Consider the following 18,843-nt stretch of genomic DNA (forward strand, 5'->3'; position numbering starts at 1 on the left):
TTCCATGCTTTTGGGGGGAAAAGTCACAGTGAGCAAACCATACAGTTCTTGTGCAGGGGCGATTTATCCCTTCTCCACCATTTACTTATTTATTCAACCACTTATTTATATCATCGTGGACTCATGGATGTCGTTGTGTACTTCGGGTTGTAATCCAATACTAGTTCGTTTTGTAGCTCAGACTGTCCCAGCTTGTGGCCATAGGGAGCTCCTGCATTTCCTTGCATCGGTGTAGGCTTGTTTCTTCTCTGAGCACTTCTTAGAACTTTTCAACCTTATTTTTCAAGGTCCTTACCACTAATGCACCCCACATAGAATACCTCACGTAATATACAGTTATCTGTTTATCCTTCCCCATGGGAATGCCAGGCTCTTGAGGGCGGAGTCTTGCGGTGTTTTTGACCACAGCTATAGCCTCAGTGCTGGAGTGGACGCTCGACGGGTGGCAAATGAATGAATGAACCGGGCTGGTGTCAGGCCGGCCCAGAGAGGTGCGGTGGGGTGGGTTCTAGGAAAACCAAAGCTGGTGTCAGGCCGGCCCAGAGAGGTGCGATCGGGTGGATTCTGGGAAGACCAAGATCTTGCTCAGCCTCGCTGTGGTGCTCGGACTTCCCGCCAGCTCAGAAGTTGCGGCAGGTGCAGGGCGGCCGCAACCTCGCGCGGTCACACCCACATTGCAACCCAGCGGCAAGTGTCCGAGCAGCGAGCCCACGTCACCAGCGGCGTGGGGATTCCCAGGGAAAGTCCTGCCTACCTCTCCGTGGGTGGGAGGGTACTGTGCCCGGCGGGCAGTACCTGGAGCGAAGGGGCGGGCAGGGGAGGGGAGGAGGCCACTCCCAGGGGGTTGGAGCGCACCTACTCTGGGCGGGGCGGGGACCCAGCGCGGTCCTCCCGGGGGCGGGGCCTGGTTCCCAGCTGTGAGGGCTTCTGACGCCCAGGGGGCCGGGCGGCAGCGCCCAGATGCTGCGACAGCGACGGTGCGGAGGGAGGTCCGGCGGAGCAGCAGGAGCCGCCAGAGGCGTGCGGAGTCGCGCAGCAGGTTCCCGGACTCTGACGGCGCCCGGTGGTGCTGGACGAGCGCCCGCGCAGGACCGGGCGCCTCGGTTCTCACGCTCCAGCCGGTTCCTGGTTCGTTTTTCTCTTTTTCTCTCCGTAACTGCTCCGGGAGCGAGGACGCGCCCGTGAACCTGTGCACGGAGAGCTGTGGGATGGGGGCTCCCCGGGACGGGGGACTCTGGCTCGGGACGCCTGGGACGCTCTAGGGGGGGTTTCGGGTGTGGCCCCGGGGCTCACGCCGACTGTCCACGTCTGGGAACAGCGGGTTTCTCATACAGAAGGAGGGCTTATTTCTCCCACTGGGCGAGGGACTGCGCTTTTAGGGCTTCTAGAAATTATTTCAGACACCTGTTGATAAGCTTCCCTTGAGTATTCGCTTAAGACTAATTCTACTTTAAGTCCAAAGGTTGGAGTTTTGTTTTTCGTTTTTGTAATTAGTGGAGGGCTTTACTAAGGTTGGATCACCTCTTCACTTCCTATTCGGTCACTTTCTCAAAAATACCACGAGAATGGTTACTTCTTGACTTCCCAGCATGAGCAAGGAGCCAGGAAATAGGGAGGAACTGGTACAGCTTGGAAGCAGCCCCTTATAAGCCCACGGGAGACTTCTTTTAGGGGCCTGAAGACAAGAAGTAGTGGCAGCGCCTTTGTGGTTCCCACTGCCCGGGAGGGAATTGGAGGTCCACCGACACCGGCGAGATCGGTATTATTACTTCCTGTGGTTCTCGTGCACTTGTTTAAGCCGTTTCTCAGCAAAGGGAGGAGTTGTTATTTCCACATGGGTATCCAAAAATGAGTCACACGCTGCTCTTTTAATTGCGAGACTTTGTTAATGAACTTTTGAAAAGTGAGGGTTGCACTCGCCGTATTGAAAAGAAGACTGAGCTGTGAAATGGGCGCACTGCTTGCTGCACTGGGGCGGTGGTGTAGGAAGTAACAGCTGAAGTTTTCAGTTTCCGAAAGCGCCTGCCAGTTGGTGCAGCGTACCAGCTAGGGTCACTAGGCTGATGTCAGATAACCATTGAAATCACATGCTTTGCCACAGAGGCCCAGGAGACAATTGATTTCATAATTCAATGACTGATTTGTTATTACTTTCACTGGCACGGTATGGTAGAGACGTCATTTTACATAGTGATTGTGGACCGCTCTCTGAATCAAAATATTTCGGGTCATTTGTCATTGGCCAATTAGTGCTAAAACCACACAAAAAATTTTAAAGAGGATGGATGCCAGTTGGAACTGAGAAATTAAAGTGTTTCAGCTGATAGGACTTATTGCAGCGGGGTAGCAGCTTTTAGGAAGGAACGTATGTTATCTCAGTAGACGGGAGAGAAGGGAACAGCATCTGTGCCGGAGCTGAGCCGAGCCCAGGCAGCCCAGCATGGAGTGATCGGGCGCCCTGCCTCTGCCAGACTCTTCCCTGAGCTCTGCTCAGTCATGAACAAGACAGGGTCCTGCCCACAAGGGCCCTGAAGGCCAGTGTGGAAGGTCAGCAATCCACTGGGAAGTCCAACAGAAGGAGGTGAGCACGATGACAAATCAACGCCCAGAGCAGGGCTTCTGTTCTGACGTGACTGACGGTTGTGCAAGTCTGGGACTTTGAATGAACTGGGTCGCCATTGCTGGGAGCATAAGAAGGCTTTGAGTTGAATCATCTACTTGTCTTGGTAAGCAGCCTGTTGTGCTTACGGATAGGTGTTTATTCAATAAATGATGTAAAATATATTCATTAGGAAAGCATGATGTTTAAAGTTGTTTGAATTAACTATATTTTGTATTATTTCATAACCATGTAAAATAAACCCAGCCTGTTATCACCCCTAGACAACCACAGAAACTCTTGGTTACTCACCTATTCTGTGATGAATTAATGGCTTGTAACTTTATAACACTGTACTGAAGTAAGTTTCTGGTCATTGTCTTTATAGGTCACATTAATCTTTTCCAACACATTGTAGCTGTATGAGTCAAAATGAGTAAACCCACTGTGTCATAGCTTACTGTTGGGATTGAAATCAGCTGAACTACTTTTGGACTTGATGCCAAAATATATTCAAATTCTCTAAGGGTACCAGTGCTAAATTTGAGACCATTTTACCTGAATTTTTATAGTTCATTTCTCCCTCGTGAGACTCAAAGGCACTTTTTCCATGAGAAAGAAAGGATTGAGTGTGATCATCATCACACTCCATGAACTTGGCACAGACCCTACCCCTGGTAAGTGTTAGGAAGTATGTATTGATTAAATAATGAACCTTAATGTAAGAGGGAGGGGTGCTGTCAGGAAGGTGGAAAGACGGGTGACTCAGCAGCAGGATCAGTGTCATATAGTCAGGGAACCCTTCCCCCAGCCTGTTTGATGAGGGTGCAGGGTGAAGGCTGGGGAAAGGGCTGGAGAGAGAGGCTGGGCCATATCACTAAGGCTTGTGTGCCGGGTAGGAGCTGTGAGTTTATCTTATGAAGTACTTCAAGCAAGTGAACGATATTGTCAGATATGTGTTTTAAAAAGACAATTTAGAATTAAGATGGAGAATACATTGTATGAGAATGACACCAGCTGTAGGGAGACACAGAGGAGATTGCTATAATGTCTGAGAAGAGAAATGAAGGTTTGAGTCAGGCAGTGAGAGTGAGGAACAGAAAAGAGGGAAGGAGCTGGCAGATATTGAACAGGTGAAACCCGGCCCTCTTTAGAAGTGGGTGGCAGTGGTGAGGGAGAGGGAGGAGTTTAAGGTGACTCCCACATTCCTAGCTGATGACTAAGACGGGGACATACGTTGAAGAATAGGAAAATGAACAGAAAGATAATGAAGACCTCATACAGTGCTTGACACATTATCAGCATTCATTAGAAATTTTTGAATGAATGAGTAATAATAGCTAAAATTCAGTGAGTGCTTATCAGTGCCAGGCACTCTTCTAGGTTCTTTATGTGAACTCGGTCTTTTACTAACTACTCACTGCAACCTTGTGAAGTAGGTATTATAACTGACTGCTTTTGACAGATGAAGAAAGTAATAAAGTCAGAAATCGATCCTGAGCATTTGGCTCCAGAACTCGCATTCAGAACCATTCTGCTCTGATATGCCGCCCCCATGAATCAGTGAATGAATGAGTGAACTTGGGCACTGTGGTAAACTCAAATTGGAGTCATTGCTCTGATCCCAACAGTTTACCTTCATCCAGGAAAAGCCCAATACACTATTAGATGCACCCCACCCTACCCCCACCGCAATGGCTGTGATGTGCCACAGGGCCACCCTGCCCAAACCTACACCCAAAAATATACCTGGTTGATCTAGAACGAGCCTAGAATAATCAGGAATTTTAAGCATTATAATGGAGACTCACCGTGACAGAAGGTTCCCAGAGCTTCAACTATTGTGTCCTTAGAACTGCCTTGGTTACCTCGCTTTCCGAACACTCAAGTGGAGCGCTTTGTGTTTCTTAGACGCACGCCAAGTTTTGTTGCTAAGACCTGTAATGTACCTTCTGAGGGGAAGCAGAAAGGCTGGCCTGGGGGTACTCATCGCCAGAGCATGGTCCAAGGTTGGAAGACTCGTTAACAAATGCAGGCAGGTCCCTAACAACTCCCTTACACTCCGGGTTTGTGATCTGCCTTCTGGGGCCTGTTGTGTTCTGATTTTACCCTAAAGCAGGTGCTTGCCTGGGGCCCACTCCTGCCTTTAACTCCCAGAATCTTATTAAGTGAAACTGGCCTGCTGTGTCCCCTGTCTTCTTAGTTTGGGCTGAGCACAATGGCTCAAGTTCCCTGGGCTCAGGCCCTGCTTGCTGTTCGCAACACACAGGAAGACTCCTGTGATCCTGACAAAGGTATTTTTGACTGACAACGCCACCCGCCTTTCCCCCTCTAAACTGGCGCCAACTCTTCACTGTTCTCATTGCTTCATGATTCTTAACCTACCTTAAATCTCGATTTTTGTTCGGCAACCAGGGTCTAGTGGTCTTTTTCCCAGAGGCCTCCGCTTTGGGCCACTTAAGGATTATGAGTGCTGAGTTCATGTTGTACCTAAATCAAGTCAGCAAACTCATTGTAAGTTTGAAGTTCTTATGTGTTTTCTCCACGCTTCAAGAGAATGTTTCACTCAGCATTTCTTCAGATTTATTAGGAAATCAAGATATGTATTTATAGTTTCCCGTTATCTGAGACCGACAGCCTTCTGGAGTGGTGCAGCCCGCATGTTGGTCTGTTGGTCTGCATTCCTATATTTCTCCCTGTAATTCATTCATTGTTCAGGTGACAAGAAAGGGAAACGTTGTGGTTAATATTTCAAGTGGATTTGTCTTGCCTCTTCAATTGGACTGTGTTTTCCCTGAGGGCAGAGAGCAAAGTTGGAAGTCGTGTAGATCTCTAAGGTCCTCACAGTTTTAAACAATCTGTGACTTTTGCTGATAAAGAAACCATCTATTAGAGTAAGGCATTTGTTGATCACTCCTTCTGGGTTTATGGACATCAGGCATTATTTGCATATTCAAGTTCTTGGTAAGGCTTAACAATTTGGTAATTTTAATGTGAAACAGAGTTTTAGAGTTAGTAATTTTTCAGCTATCCTTCTTGATCTAATCAGATGTTTTCAAGTTCATTTGTGTGCTATTACATTTTTCTTTTCAGTGGATCAGAGTAATCCAGAAAATACTCAATTGCCTAGGAAAGCAGTCTTCATTTTATGTACCCAACTATTTTACTTGCTTCTCTGTTCAAAATGCCATTCCATTACTCATTGCATAACTCATTGGGTAATAATGTGAATTCTGACCTTCTAGAGTAGTGGAAATTGCCCTGCTGCTGTCTTCTGATGGAAACAGTGAGTGAGTATTGTTCTGTTTCAGTTTCAGGATTGTAGCAATGCACACCTCAGTTCCCGGTTTTATTTCTAATTTTCTATTATGTGTGTGGGTGTCTTCATTAATGACCCAAATCTGTTGACTTGAGATGAGTTAGAACATGATCTGTAAGCCAAATTGTATAGTATCAGTAGATGTCCCACTGCCCCCTCCCCTCTTCCCTGATGCTGCATGGTAATCAGACATATAGTGAGGTTAGCTGACAATATGACACAGCTCTGTACAAAGAATTCTGACATATATTTTCTATTTTTAAATTTTTAATATTTTTTCAATACAGTTTATATTCACTATTATTTTGTGTTAGTTTCAGATGCATAGCATAATGGTTAGAAAATCATTTACTTTACAAAATGTTCCAGGACCTGATATTTTCAGCACCCACCTGGTGCCATGTGTACTTATTGCAATATTATTGACTACATTCTCTATGCTGTACCTTTCATCCCCATGGCTTTCGTAACTACTAATCTGTACTTCTCAGTCCCTTTACATGTTTCACGCAGCCCCCCGTGCCTCCTCCCCTCTAGGAATTATCAGGCTGTTCTCTATGAGTCTGTTTCTGTTTTGTTTGTTTATATTGCTCTTTAGATCCCACATGTAAGTGAAATCATATGGTATTTGCCTTCCTCTGACTGGCTTCTTTCACTTAGCATAATACCTCCTGGTCTATCCATGCTGTCACAAATGGTAAGATTTTGTTCTTTTTTATGACAGGTGATATTCCACTGTATATATGTTCCACAGCTTTATTACCCACTCACCTATTGATGATGGCCACTTGGTTGCTTCTATAGTTTGGCTATTGGAAATAATGCTACAATGAACATAATGGTGCATATATTCTGTCAAATTATTGTCTTGGTTTTTGTTTTCAGATATATACCTAGAAGTGGAATCACTGAATCATAAGATGTTCCATTTTTAACTTTTTGAGGATCTTCCATACCATTTTCCACAGTGGCTGGACCAATCTTCACTTCTACCAATAGTGCAAAGTGTTCCCTTTTCTTCACATTAGTGCCAACAGTTATTTGTTGATTTATTGATGATAGCCATTCTGTCAGGTGTGAGGTAATATCTCATTGTGGTTTTAATTTGCATTTTTCTAATGATTAGTGATGCCGAGCATCTTTTTATATACTTTTTGGAGAAATATCTATTCAGGTCCTCTAACCATTTTTTTAATTGGATTGTTTGATTTTGGTGATGAGTTGCATGAGTTCTTCATAAACTCTGGATATTAACCTCTTATCAGGCATATCATTGACAAATATGTTCTTCCCACTCAGTGGGGTGTCTTTTCATTTTGTTGGTGGTTTCCTTTGCTGTGAAAAAACTTTTTAGCTTGATGTAGTCCCATTTGTTTATTTTTTTCTTTTGTTTCCCTTGCCTGAGGAGATATATCAGAAAAAATATTACTAAGAGAAATGTTCAAGATTTTACTGAGGTTTTCTCCTAAGAGTTCTATGGTTTTGAATCTTACATTTAAGTCTTTATTCCATTTTCAGTTTATTTTTAAATTATATCTTATTGAGTATGCTATTACAGTTGTCCCAATTTTCCCCCCTTTGCTCCCCTCCACCTACCACCCCACAGTCCCCCAGGCAATCCCCACACCATTGTTCATGTCCATGGGTCATGTGTATAGGTTCTTTGGCTACTCCATTTCCTATAGTGTACTTTACATCCCCATGAGTATTCTGTAACTTCCTATTCATAATTCTTAATCCACTCACCTCTTCACCCATTTCCCCTCATCATCCTCCCATCTGGCAATAATCAAAATGTTCTCTGTATACATGATTCTGTGTGTGTTCTTCTAGTTTGCTTAGTTTGTTTTTTAGATTCAATTGCTGATAGATATGTATTTATTGTCATTTTATAGTTCATAGTGTTGATCATCATCTTTTCCTTAAGTAAGTCTCTTTCGTATAATACATTTGAAATGGAATATATTATATTTCACATAATAATGGTTTGGTGATGATGAACTCCTTTAGGTTTTGTTTTGTTTTGTTTTGTTTTGTTTCCCTCTGGGAAGTTCTTTATCTGCCCATCAATTCTAAATGATATCTTTGCTGAGTAGAGCAATCTTGGCTGTAGGTCACTGATTTTCATGACTTTGAATATTTCTTGCCAATCCCTTTTAGCCTGCAAAGTTTCCCTTGAAAAATCAACTGACAGTCTTATGGGAATTCTCCTGTAGGTAACTAACTGCTTTTCTGTTGCTACTTTCAAGATTCTCTCTTTATCTTTATCCTTTGACATTTTTATTATGATGCTTGTTGGAGTGGGCTTCTTTGTATCCATCTTTTTTAGGACTCCCTATGTTTCCTGGACTTGCATGTCTATTTTCTTCACCAAATTAGGGAAGTTTTCTTTCATTATTTTTTCAAATAGAGTTCCAATTTTTTGCCCTTTCACTTCTCTTTCTGATGCCCCCATGATGTGATGTTGGAACATTTGAAGTTGCCCCAGAGGCTGCTTACACCATCCTCATTTTTTTATTCTTTTTTTTCTTTTTGTTGTTCTGATTGGTTGTTTTTTTCTTCCTTGTGTTCCAATTCATTGATGTGATTCCTGGCTTCATCCAGTCTCCTGCTATTTCCCTGTAAATTGTTCCTTATTTCAATTAGTGTATCCTTCATTTTTGACTGGATCCTTTATATGCTGTTGAGGGCCTCACTAAGTTCCTTGAGTATCCTTATAACCAGTGTTTTGAATTCTGCATCTGACAGATTGTTTACCTCTATGTTGTTTGGTTCTTTTTATGGACTTTTGATTTTTTCTTTCATTTGGGCTATGTTTCCTTTTCTCCTAATTTTGGCAGCCTCCCTGTGTTTTTTTCTATGTATTAGGTAGACCTGCTCTGATTCCATGTCTTGGTGGTGTGGCCTAATGTAGCAGGTGTCCTGTGGGACAACCTCCTGTTTCACCCAAGCTTGGGAGCTTGAGGTTTGCCCTTTGTGTGGGCTGAGTACACCCTCTTATAGGTGAGCCTTATTGCTGTTGGCAGGTCAATAGGAGGGATTTACTCAGGACTGTCAGCTACAAGGACTGGCTGTGAACACTGACCACCTACCTCTGCCCTCAGTGAAGTATCAGCTGTGTGGGGACAGGGTGGTGGTGCTTTGACATGGTATGTAGCTGTCCACTGGGCCTTCATGCCCTGGGGTTTCCCTGGGTGGTACAGGCTAAGGTCAGCCCCCACCTGTGTTTTGTCCAGGGTCACCCTGCCTGAGCTATTATGTAATCTAGGAGGGCTGCAACTTGTGTTAGGCTTGGAGATTCCCAGGCAAAGCCAGGCTGTGTATCTAGGCTGGCTGTTGCTAATGCTGGGCCTGAGGCCACTTAGTAAGAGGTATGGGTGGCTGAGGGCTTGCTTTGGCTGGCACTTGCTTGTTTGAGAGCCTTTAGGAAGTTGTGAAACATGAGCTAAGACCTTCCATTCAAATGAAAACTCAGCTTGGGTGGGCCTGTAAGTTGGGCGAGACAGCTTCTAGGGATCTCCAGGGCATGGCAAACAGTGTTAGCCAGGTTGACGGAGTTTCAGATATGGCACCAGCCTGCCAGCTCTGTGGCTCTGTGGGGATAGGGTTTAGAAAAGGGACAATAGCTTCTGCCTACCTTTCTTTTTCTTTTTTTAAAAGTTCATTTTATTTTATTTTTTTAAACTCCTATGTTCTTTTATTTAAAGATTTATTTATTTATTTATTTTTACAGAGGGAAGGGAGGGAGAAAGAGAGAGAGAGAAACATCAATGTGTGGTTGCTGGGGGCCATGGCCTGCAACCCAGGCATGTGCCCTGAGTGGGAATCGAACCTGTGACGCTTTGGTTCACAGCCCGCGCTCAATCCACTGAGCTATGCCAGGCAGGGCCCCACCTTTCTATCTGGGGGAAAACTGTCCTCAGCTATCAGCTTGATGCCAGGCACTCAGTTTCTCTTGTATACCACTGGTGCCTTTCAATCTGATACACTGGTGCTGGAGCTCAGAGGGAGTGAGTCTGAGTAAGTCTGTGTGTAGGTTCTTTAAGAGGAGCTGCTTGGGACTCTAGAAGTTTCTTCCACCAAATCAATCCCTGCTGGTTTTTTACAGCCAGGATTTATGGTGACATATCTTTCTGGCACTGGTATCCTGGGCTGAGGAAGCTGGTGTGGGGCTGGGACTCCTTACTCCCAAGATATTCTCCTGGATTTTTCTATCACAAGTGGCTGTGGGACCAGCTTATTCTATCTGCCCATCCTGCCAGTTTGGATGGTTGCAGTTTCTTTAATTCCATAGTTGTGAGATTTCCATTCAACTTGATTTATGATGGTTCTGAGTGATGGTTGTTCTATATTGAGTTGTAATTTTGATGTGGTTGTGTAAGGAGGCAAGCCATGTTTATCTATGCCACCATCTTGACTGGAGATCCTAGAGTTTATTCTTGTATATGGTATAAGAGGTGGTCTAGTTTCTTTTTTTGTATATGTTTTTCCAAATTTCCCATCTATTAAATAGACTGTTTTTTACCCATTGCATGTTCTTGCCTCCTTTGTCAAATATTATTTGACTATACAACTGTAGGTTTATTTCTGAGCTGTCTATTCTGTTCCACTCTCTATGTGTCTGTTTTTATGCCTGTTATCAGGCTGTTTTGATTACTATGGCCTTGTAGTATAATTTGATATTAGGTAGTGTCATTCCTCCAACTTTGTTCTTCTTTCTCAAGATTGCTGTGGTTACTTGGGGTCTTTTTTGATTCTGTATAAAATTTTTAATTATTCTAGTTCTATGAAACATGCCATTAGTATTTTGATTTGGGTAGGAAGTGCATTGCTTTGGATAGTATGGACATTTTAACAATGTTAATTCTTCTTATCCATGATCATGAGTTATGTTTCCATTTATTTGTATCTTCTCCAATTTTTTTCAGTGTCTTATAATTTTCTGAGTATAGGTCTTCTACCTCTGGTTAAATTTATTCCTAGGTATTTTTAAATTGACTTTATTGGGGTGATATTGGTTAATAAAATTATATAGATTTCAGTGTTACAATTCTATATATATCATCTGTATGTTGGTATTGTGTGTTCATCACTCCAAAGCACCTAAGTATTTTTTAATGCAATTGTAAATGGAACTGTTTTATTAATTTCCCTTTCCAATTGTTCACCTTTAGTGTATAAAAATGCAATCAATTTCTGGATATTTATTTTGTATTCTACTTTTTTACTGAATTTATCAATTTTGGTAGCTTTTTTGGTGGAATCTCTCAGGTTCTGTATATACAGTATGTCATCTGCAAATAATGATTTTTTTTACTTCTTTTCCAATTTGGTTGGCTTTTATTTCTTCTTGTCTGATTGCTGTGGCTAGGACTTCAGTACTATTTTGAATAAGAGTGGTAAAAGTGGATATCCCTGTGTTATTCCTGATCTTAAGGGAAATGCTTTTAGTTTTTCACCATTGAGTGTGATGTTAGCTGTGGGTTTGTCATATATGGCCTTTATTATGTTGACATATGTTTCTTCTATTCCCACTTTGCTGAGAGGTTTTATGATAGATGGGTGCTGGATTTTGTCAAATGCTTTTTCTTATCTATTGTTACGATCATATGATTTTATTCCTTTATTTTGTTTATGTGTTGTATTATGTTGATTTGCAGATACTGTACCAACCTTGCATCCCAGAAAGAAACCCCGCTTGATCATAGTGTATAGTCTGTTTAATGTATTGCTGAGTTCAGTTTGCTAATATTTTGTTGAGGATTTTTGCATCTATGTTTATCGGGGATATTGTCCTATGATTTTGTCTTTGTAGTGTCTTTATCTGGTTTTCAAATTAGGATAATACTGGCCTTGTGAAATGAACTTGGGAGTCTTCTCTCCTCTTGAATTTTTTGCAATAGTTTCAGAAGTTTAGGTGTTAGTTTTTCTTCTGATGTTTGGTAAAATTCACCTGTGAAGCTTCCAGTCTAGCACTTTTGCTTGTTGGAAGTTTTTGACTACTACTTCAATTTTATTAATTGTAATCAATCTGTTCAGAATTTTTGTTTCTTCTTGATTCAGTTTTTGTGATTGTATGTTTCTAGGATTCATCCAGTTCTTCCAGATTGTCCAATTTGTTGGCATATAGTTGTTCCTAATATTTTCTTATAAACCTTTGTATTTCTGTGGTGTCAATTGTTACTTTTATTCTTTTATTTTGGTCCTCTCTCTTTTTTTCATTATGAGTCTAGTTAAAGTTTTATCAATTTTGTTTATCTTTTCAAAGAACCAGCTCTTTGCTTCATTGATCTTTTGTACTGTTTTTTTTTACTGTTTTATTTATTTTTGATTTGGTTTCCATTATTTCCTTCCTTCTACTCACTTTGGGCTTTGTTTGTTCTTTTTGTAGTTCTCTTTTTGTAGTGTAAGGTTAGATTGAGATTTTTCTTGTTTCTTGAGGTAGGCCTGGAATGCTATGAATTTCCTTCTTAGGACTGCTTTTGTTGTGATCCACAGATTTTTGGGTTGTTATGTTTTTTTTTTTTTAAGTTAGTGGTAAGATTTATTGGGATAGAATTGGAAGGCTGCCCCCTTTGGGATCTCATCATATTTTCTCTATTAATTCCCATAAAGCCCTTGTAAAATAAAATAATAAGTATTGGTGGTGTTGTTGTCTGCATTCAAATTCTGTAGATAAAGAGGAAGACACCTGGAGAGATTGAGTGACCACCTAACACCCACTACACTGTGCAGTCAGTAGTTGACTGAAGGAGGCAAGTTTGGTTCCTCAGGTCAATGACATTCCCTGGAAATAGACTCTGAGGTTTATTGGTAGGTCCTCTGGGAACAACACTTGGCATGGAGAGAGAGGTTAGCAGGTTTACACAGAGGGGGAAACTGAACTATATAGTACACGTACAACAGTGGCCTCAACAGAAGAGAACTTTGGAGCTGGGATGGCCTTTCAGAATTGTTCTGCTACCTCTAAACAAGGGGTCATCATACCCCTAATATTAACTAGGATGTGGCTGCACCCAGGCTGAAGGCATAGTCTTGGGCTAACCGCTTTCTTCAGTTAAGGGCAGTTCCTAGAGCTGTGAGCCCTTGGCAGATAATACTTCTGGCAACTGGGGCAACAAGGGTCTTGGTCCTGAAGGGGATCTGAGACTCACATCATCCACAACATTTGTGTGGAAGAGGGCATTCTCCTTTGCATGGACTTGTTTGTGTCTTTCTGACCTAGACCATCACTCTGCTGAATGGAACCAGAAAGTTGGCATTTTGTTTAAGATCCTTAAGGATTTAGAATAGCTGACCAGACAGCAAGAAGACAGAAATCTTAATCCTGGGAAGATCAGGGACAGGGAAGAAGAGAAAGGAGAGGGTAGACCAGAACAAGTGGAGAAGTGGTATGTAATATGGAAGACTAACAAAAACCCTTGGCTGTCCATGTAACTGAAGTGTAGTGCATACTGGTCTTCGCTATAATTCTAGGCTTTAACATTGTAAATGGTAAACAGTTTTGAGATATTAGGCTACTTTTTTTTCTCTCTTCTTTCCCTCTTCCTCTCTCTTCTTTTTAAGCCTTTGAAAAGCTCCAAATCAGCCCATCAAATCTCACTAAAGCCTATAGATTATGAGCAACAGAATCACCTGGGGTATTTAAAAACACCACCCTCCCCAAATGACAACAACAAAACAGACAGGGAAGTCCAGGCCCATATTCAGGATCTCCTGGAACAGAATCCTTAGGAATAGAGCCCATGAATTGGCATTTTTACAAATTTTCCCTAGATGATTTTGATACATGACAGAGTTCAAGATCCATTGCCCTAAACCATTAGGCCCTTGGTGGTGACTAAACCTGCTGGTATTTTCCAATTAGCAGGCGGCCTTGGGAACCAGGGGAGAGCTGAGGAACACCTCAGCCTTAATCCCAGCAGGCTTGATACAGTGACATTCACCCCTTATCTTTCAGAGCACCTCTCTGGTGTGGCCTGAATGCCTTGGCTGGCTTCCGACCAAGGCTGCTGGAGAGAGAGGGTGATGATAGCTCTGGCTGGGCCCTTTAATAACTTAGATACCTGGATGAGAGTTGCCAAATTCCTTGAATAGTTGTAGATGAGGGGAATTAGAGGGATGAGGAATCAGAGAATTATAGGAATCAGTACATTTTCTGGGAGAATAATTTTTTTTTCAAAAGGAAAGCCCTTTTCAACTTGCCGATTTTGAGTCAGGTCATTGCAGGAAATACTAGTCACCTACAGAATAATCTGATAAATTTCTAGGGCATCTTGATATGTTTTATTTGCTCCTGCAACATCGGATTGCTGTGGTTCCTATGCCTTCAGTGGTTCATGCCTTTGCGCGGGTTGTCTCTGCCTTGTTTCCTTCCTCTTCTCCCTGCTCGTCTAACTCCTGTTCAACTATTTAGAATAAGCTCACACAGCATTGTCTCTAATAAGCCTTTCCTCCCCTCACCCAGATGGAGCTCACCACCCTGCACTCAACTCAGAAAGCACTTCCATGTGTCTCTCTATTATTGCACTTATTATCATTGTTCTCTCTGCCAGCCTGTGAGCACCTTGAGGGCCGGGACCATCTTTTTCAACTTTGTCTTCAAAAGACCTCGCCTCATCAGCAGTGGTTGAAAAACATAATCATTCTGGTAAACATAGTTATTCAACAAATATTTATCAAGGCTTTCCTATATGCCAGCCCAGTAGAGTATGGATATGAATGAAAGGCCAAAAGAAATAAAAATCCTCAGAATGGAACAAAAATTCAGGATGCCTTCACAAGAAACATCCACTGTAAAGGAACCCCCAAAATAAGCTTGGGTAACAATACTGTAGTATCAGGTACTCTGGTTAGGATGAAAAATCCCAGACTAGCATCTTTCACTAGTGCAGCTCCCAGGCATGAATGGAGGTAGAGATTAGGATTCCCAGCAGCTGCAGACCACCTCCACCTGGAACTCCTCCCAGCCATCCACCAAGGTAAGGGGAGGGGATGAAGAAAGGCAAGAAATTTCTTCATCTAAATTAGTAAGAATGGAAATGTCTTGTTCCCTTCTGGAAAAAATACAATCTGCTACACCCTCAATATGGAAAAATAAGGAGCAACATCTATCTCAGAATGAGCCAGTGGGGAAAGATCACTTACTTACAGAATCAGATTCAAAATCCACTGTGAAAAATTCTGCCAGTACATCTCTTTCTACAGAAAAACTAAGATCAGAAAAGAGGACAATTGATGACTTAGCCATAAGGAGTGAAGTATTGGAAGCGTTATTCAAGAACACAAAACTAGAGTTAGAAAGTTTGAAAACAAGAGGAAGATGTCAAAATGAGAAAAGCACCAAGATTGGATATAAAAACAAATGGCTCTGTTAATGATGACATGATACCAGAAAGTAACAAAATATTTCAAGGAAAGAAAATATTTCAAAATATTTCAAGAAATGTGATGTCAAGAAAGAATTAGTATGGTCAACAGAAAAAAAACACCTAACAATGACAGGCGTCAGGGTGACGGTGAGCCGCCTCCAAGGGAGGTGTCATTGACTGACAGAGGTCACTGGTGGTTAGTGACTCTGCCTCCAAAAATGCAGCCAGCGTAAAAGATGATTATGATTGACTGAAGAGTTTCAAGAAATTCAGAAAGATTGCATTTCCCGGATATGGAAAACTTCCACAGATCATTAGAGAATCAGATATAATAGCTCATCATGCTCTAAAGAATACAGTAAGAGTGGTTAAGGCAGGAAATGGAGGTGCAAAAGCAACATGCAAAAGAAGAGTCTCTTGCTGATGATCTCTTTAGATACAATCCTAATGTAAACTGGAGACGTTAACTGAGGATTTTATACAGAAGCCTCCGAAAAACATTTACTTCTTGTTTCCTCTGGGAGACAATGCATATAGTTGATACAAGGGATTTAAGTCACCGATATTCTGTGGCCTGAAGTTGTTAAATAAAATACACAAACCTCAAAAAAAAAAAAAGATTAGCTAATGAATTTCCTTCACGTAAGTCTAGGTCTAGGTGCTTTTTAAACTGCTGGGTCCCTGGGTGAATGAGTCCGTGTGCCAGTCCTTTAAGAGAGGACTTGCCCTTCTACCCTCCACCCCCACCACCCCGCCCTTTGGGTCTCCTGGCTGTGAGCCCCATTGGTGTTCAAAGTCAGATGTTTTGAGAGCCCATCTCTTTGTTGCAGGTCCGGAAGGTTGGAGTGCCTGATATGGGGCTCATCACCCGTGCTACTCAGCGAGATGCTCTGTGTTCCTCCTGATGGGGGGTCGTCACATGGGGGCAGGGGTAGGGGTTTGGGTGGGACCACATCTCTGTCTCACCTACACATATCAGTTATTGTAGTGAGCTCTTCAGATAGCTTTCGGGTCCTTTTCAGATGAAATTGATTCATGTGTAGTTTAGATTTGGCGTGACCATGGGAGAGGGGAATTTAGCATGTTTTTTGTACCACCATCTTGCACTGCCTTCAAGAGACATTCACTTCGACATAAAAATTTTCATTATGATAAATGAGTTTGTTTCCTTGGCCCTCTTTTATACAGTAAACGCAAGGCACCAAACAACTTATACTAGTCTGATATTCCAAGGGTATATAGTGCATTAAGACTCTGTCCTTGAGTTATAGGAATAATACAGAAACTGGTACTAGTAGATTTATTTGGTTTTGAAGATCATTTTAAATCATATGATCTGCAGGAATCAGAGCATCGTCTCCTACCCCACATTTGCTTTTAGGACTCATGTCAGTTAACTGAGGAGCAAGACTTCTTCCCCACATCTTCCTGGATCTGACCGGAAAACAAAACCAACCACACTACCACTAACAGCACGACCTGACTAATGGGGTGGGGCGGGGAATGGGGCTCACCTGTGTGAGACACTGATGAAGGAGATATTTGATGGGCCTTTCTTGAATTAAAATTGGTCGATCTGCTCCCAGAAGAAAACCTAGGCACCGACTTTATTGTGAACACGGAACCTGGAAGATAGCTGGCCCTCAGGCTGGCGTAGGAACTGCCGGACTCTTGCACAGTCTCTGGGCTGCGTGGAATTGGGAAAACCACCTTGAGATTGTTAAAGGGAGAAGTAATATGTGAAGATTCTCTTCCAGTATAAAATCCCTTCCCCATTCCACGTTGCTGTTGGTGTTCCTTTTTCCGTGATGTCCCCTGTACAAAGATGGTGTTGGCGGGGAAGCACTGTGGGACCTGCCCTGCGGCCCTGCGGCCCTGTGGCCCTGCGGCCCTGAGAGGGGCCCCCAAACTATGAGACTCCAGAGAACTCCTGGGGTTTACCAGGGAATCGTTCTCTGTTTCACATGGTCAGGATCACTTCTTCTGAATGCGGTTTCTTAAATATTCAAACTGCAGGGTGGGAGAGAGTCTGGAAGAATGTGTAATAGACTTGGTCATTGGTTAATTTATATAGTTAATATATATTAGTAGTGTTAGGTGATGAGAAATTTGTACTTTCCACGTAGAACGGTTCTATAGCATTTGATATTTTTCTCCTTCCTTTTCTTCCCACAGAGATCGTGGGTTACTTTTATACTCAGAAAAAGAGATTTTACAACAACAGAATTGGAACAAAAGTAGTTTAAAACCCCAGAGAATATGGTAATGCACAGGTGTTAGTGTTCCCTTGTGATTGTAGATGAGACGGGTAGTAGCCTGTTAGTAGTATGTTAGCAAATGCACATTTATACAATAGTTACTGACCCTAAGTAGGTTTTTGAGTAAATTGAAATCCCGGAATAGACAGTAATTGGTAGCATGCACAGAGCGCTTACTCGGCCAGGCACTGTTCTCAGAGCTTTATGTGGACTATCTCGTGTACGTCTCCCTGCCACCCTAAGTAGTAGGTAGTGTACACGGGGAAGATAAGGTATGGGGAAGGTGACTACAAAATAATGTGACAAGGAGAGGTTTGAAAAGCACTCATCCATTCGGAATTGACCTCTCTTGCTGCTGGGAACCCTGAAACCAGCAAGGTAGCCCAGGCTGGGCCTGGTGGTGGCAGAGCTGGGATTTGAATATCTCCCCAGGCTCAACATTTGGGCCACTCTCTTACAATTCCCTAAGTAGATGTGGAATTCTAAGCAGGTTCTATGACTCCAAAAAGAAGTATTCCGATTGCCTTTTACCTTCTGAAGGATGAATAGGGCCCTTATCAGCTTGTGGTATTCTTTTTTTTTTAAGATTTTATTTATTTATTTTTGGAGAGGGAAGGGAGGGAGAAAGAGAGAGAGAGAGAGAAACATCAATGTGCGGTTGCTGGGGACCGTGGCCTGCAACCCAGGCATGTGCTCTGACTGGGAATCGAACCTGCGATGCTTTGGTTCGCAGCCCGTGCTCAATCCACTGAGCTATGCCAGCCAGGGCAGCAGGTGGTATTCTTACAACCTAGTTCGCATCCCACCGATTTTTATTCTCTTTAGTAAAATAGCAAGAAATGCTGTGGTCCCATCTGGGAAGGCAAAAGAACGTCTGGCACGTGGCAGTGGAGTTGTGTTTGGAAGTTGCATTTTGCCTGCTGAGGGTTCTTCATTTTGGAGATCTGAATGCCAGACGTAAGATACACTTAGAACCACTCACCTCCATTTCAAAACCGGCTCTTCAAGTTTGCAGAACCTCTTACCGGACTGAAACTCAGCCAGGGTCAAAGCTGCCAGTGTCCCTGTGCCGTCCTGCCCCCAGCCCAGGGACTCCTGTTTAGCACACCGCCTTATCAAACAGTGTCTGCCGAGCCCTTCTGCAGGGCCTGCTTGTGTGTGAGATAATCTTTTTTTAGCATTGCCTTTTTTTCTTCTCACCATGGTTGTGACCACAGTCCTCAAAAGGAAAGGAAGGCTGCCCTCAGACATGTTAAGAATCACATGGTCCTTTTAGGTGTGTGCTTTATTATATAG

At 42.7% G+C, this 18,843-nt stretch overlaps 1 protein-coding gene and 1 pseudogene across 1 annotated transcript in view; both read left to right on the plus strand.

Moving 5' to 3' along the window:
- Window positions 1-929: 929 nt before the first annotated feature.
- STX11 (syntaxin 11) overlaps window positions 930-18,843 on the plus strand; it is a 29,485-nt gene continuing 11,571 nt past the window's right edge. Inside the window, exon 1 of the mRNA XM_028509952.2 lies at window positions 930-1,128. The gene's annotated coding sequence lies outside the window, so the exon portion shown is untranslated. The remainder of the gene's footprint in view (window positions 1,129-18,843) is intronic.
- LOC118500359 lies at window positions 12,643-17,746 on the plus strand (annotated as a pseudogene).

Source organism: Phyllostomus discolor, chromosome 4, assembly GCF_004126475.2.
Source record: "Phyllostomus discolor isolate MPI-MPIP mPhyDis1 chromosome 4, mPhyDis1.pri.v3, whole genome shotgun sequence".
Lineage (NCBI taxonomy): Eukaryota > Metazoa > Chordata > Mammalia > Chiroptera > Phyllostomidae > Phyllostomus > Phyllostomus discolor.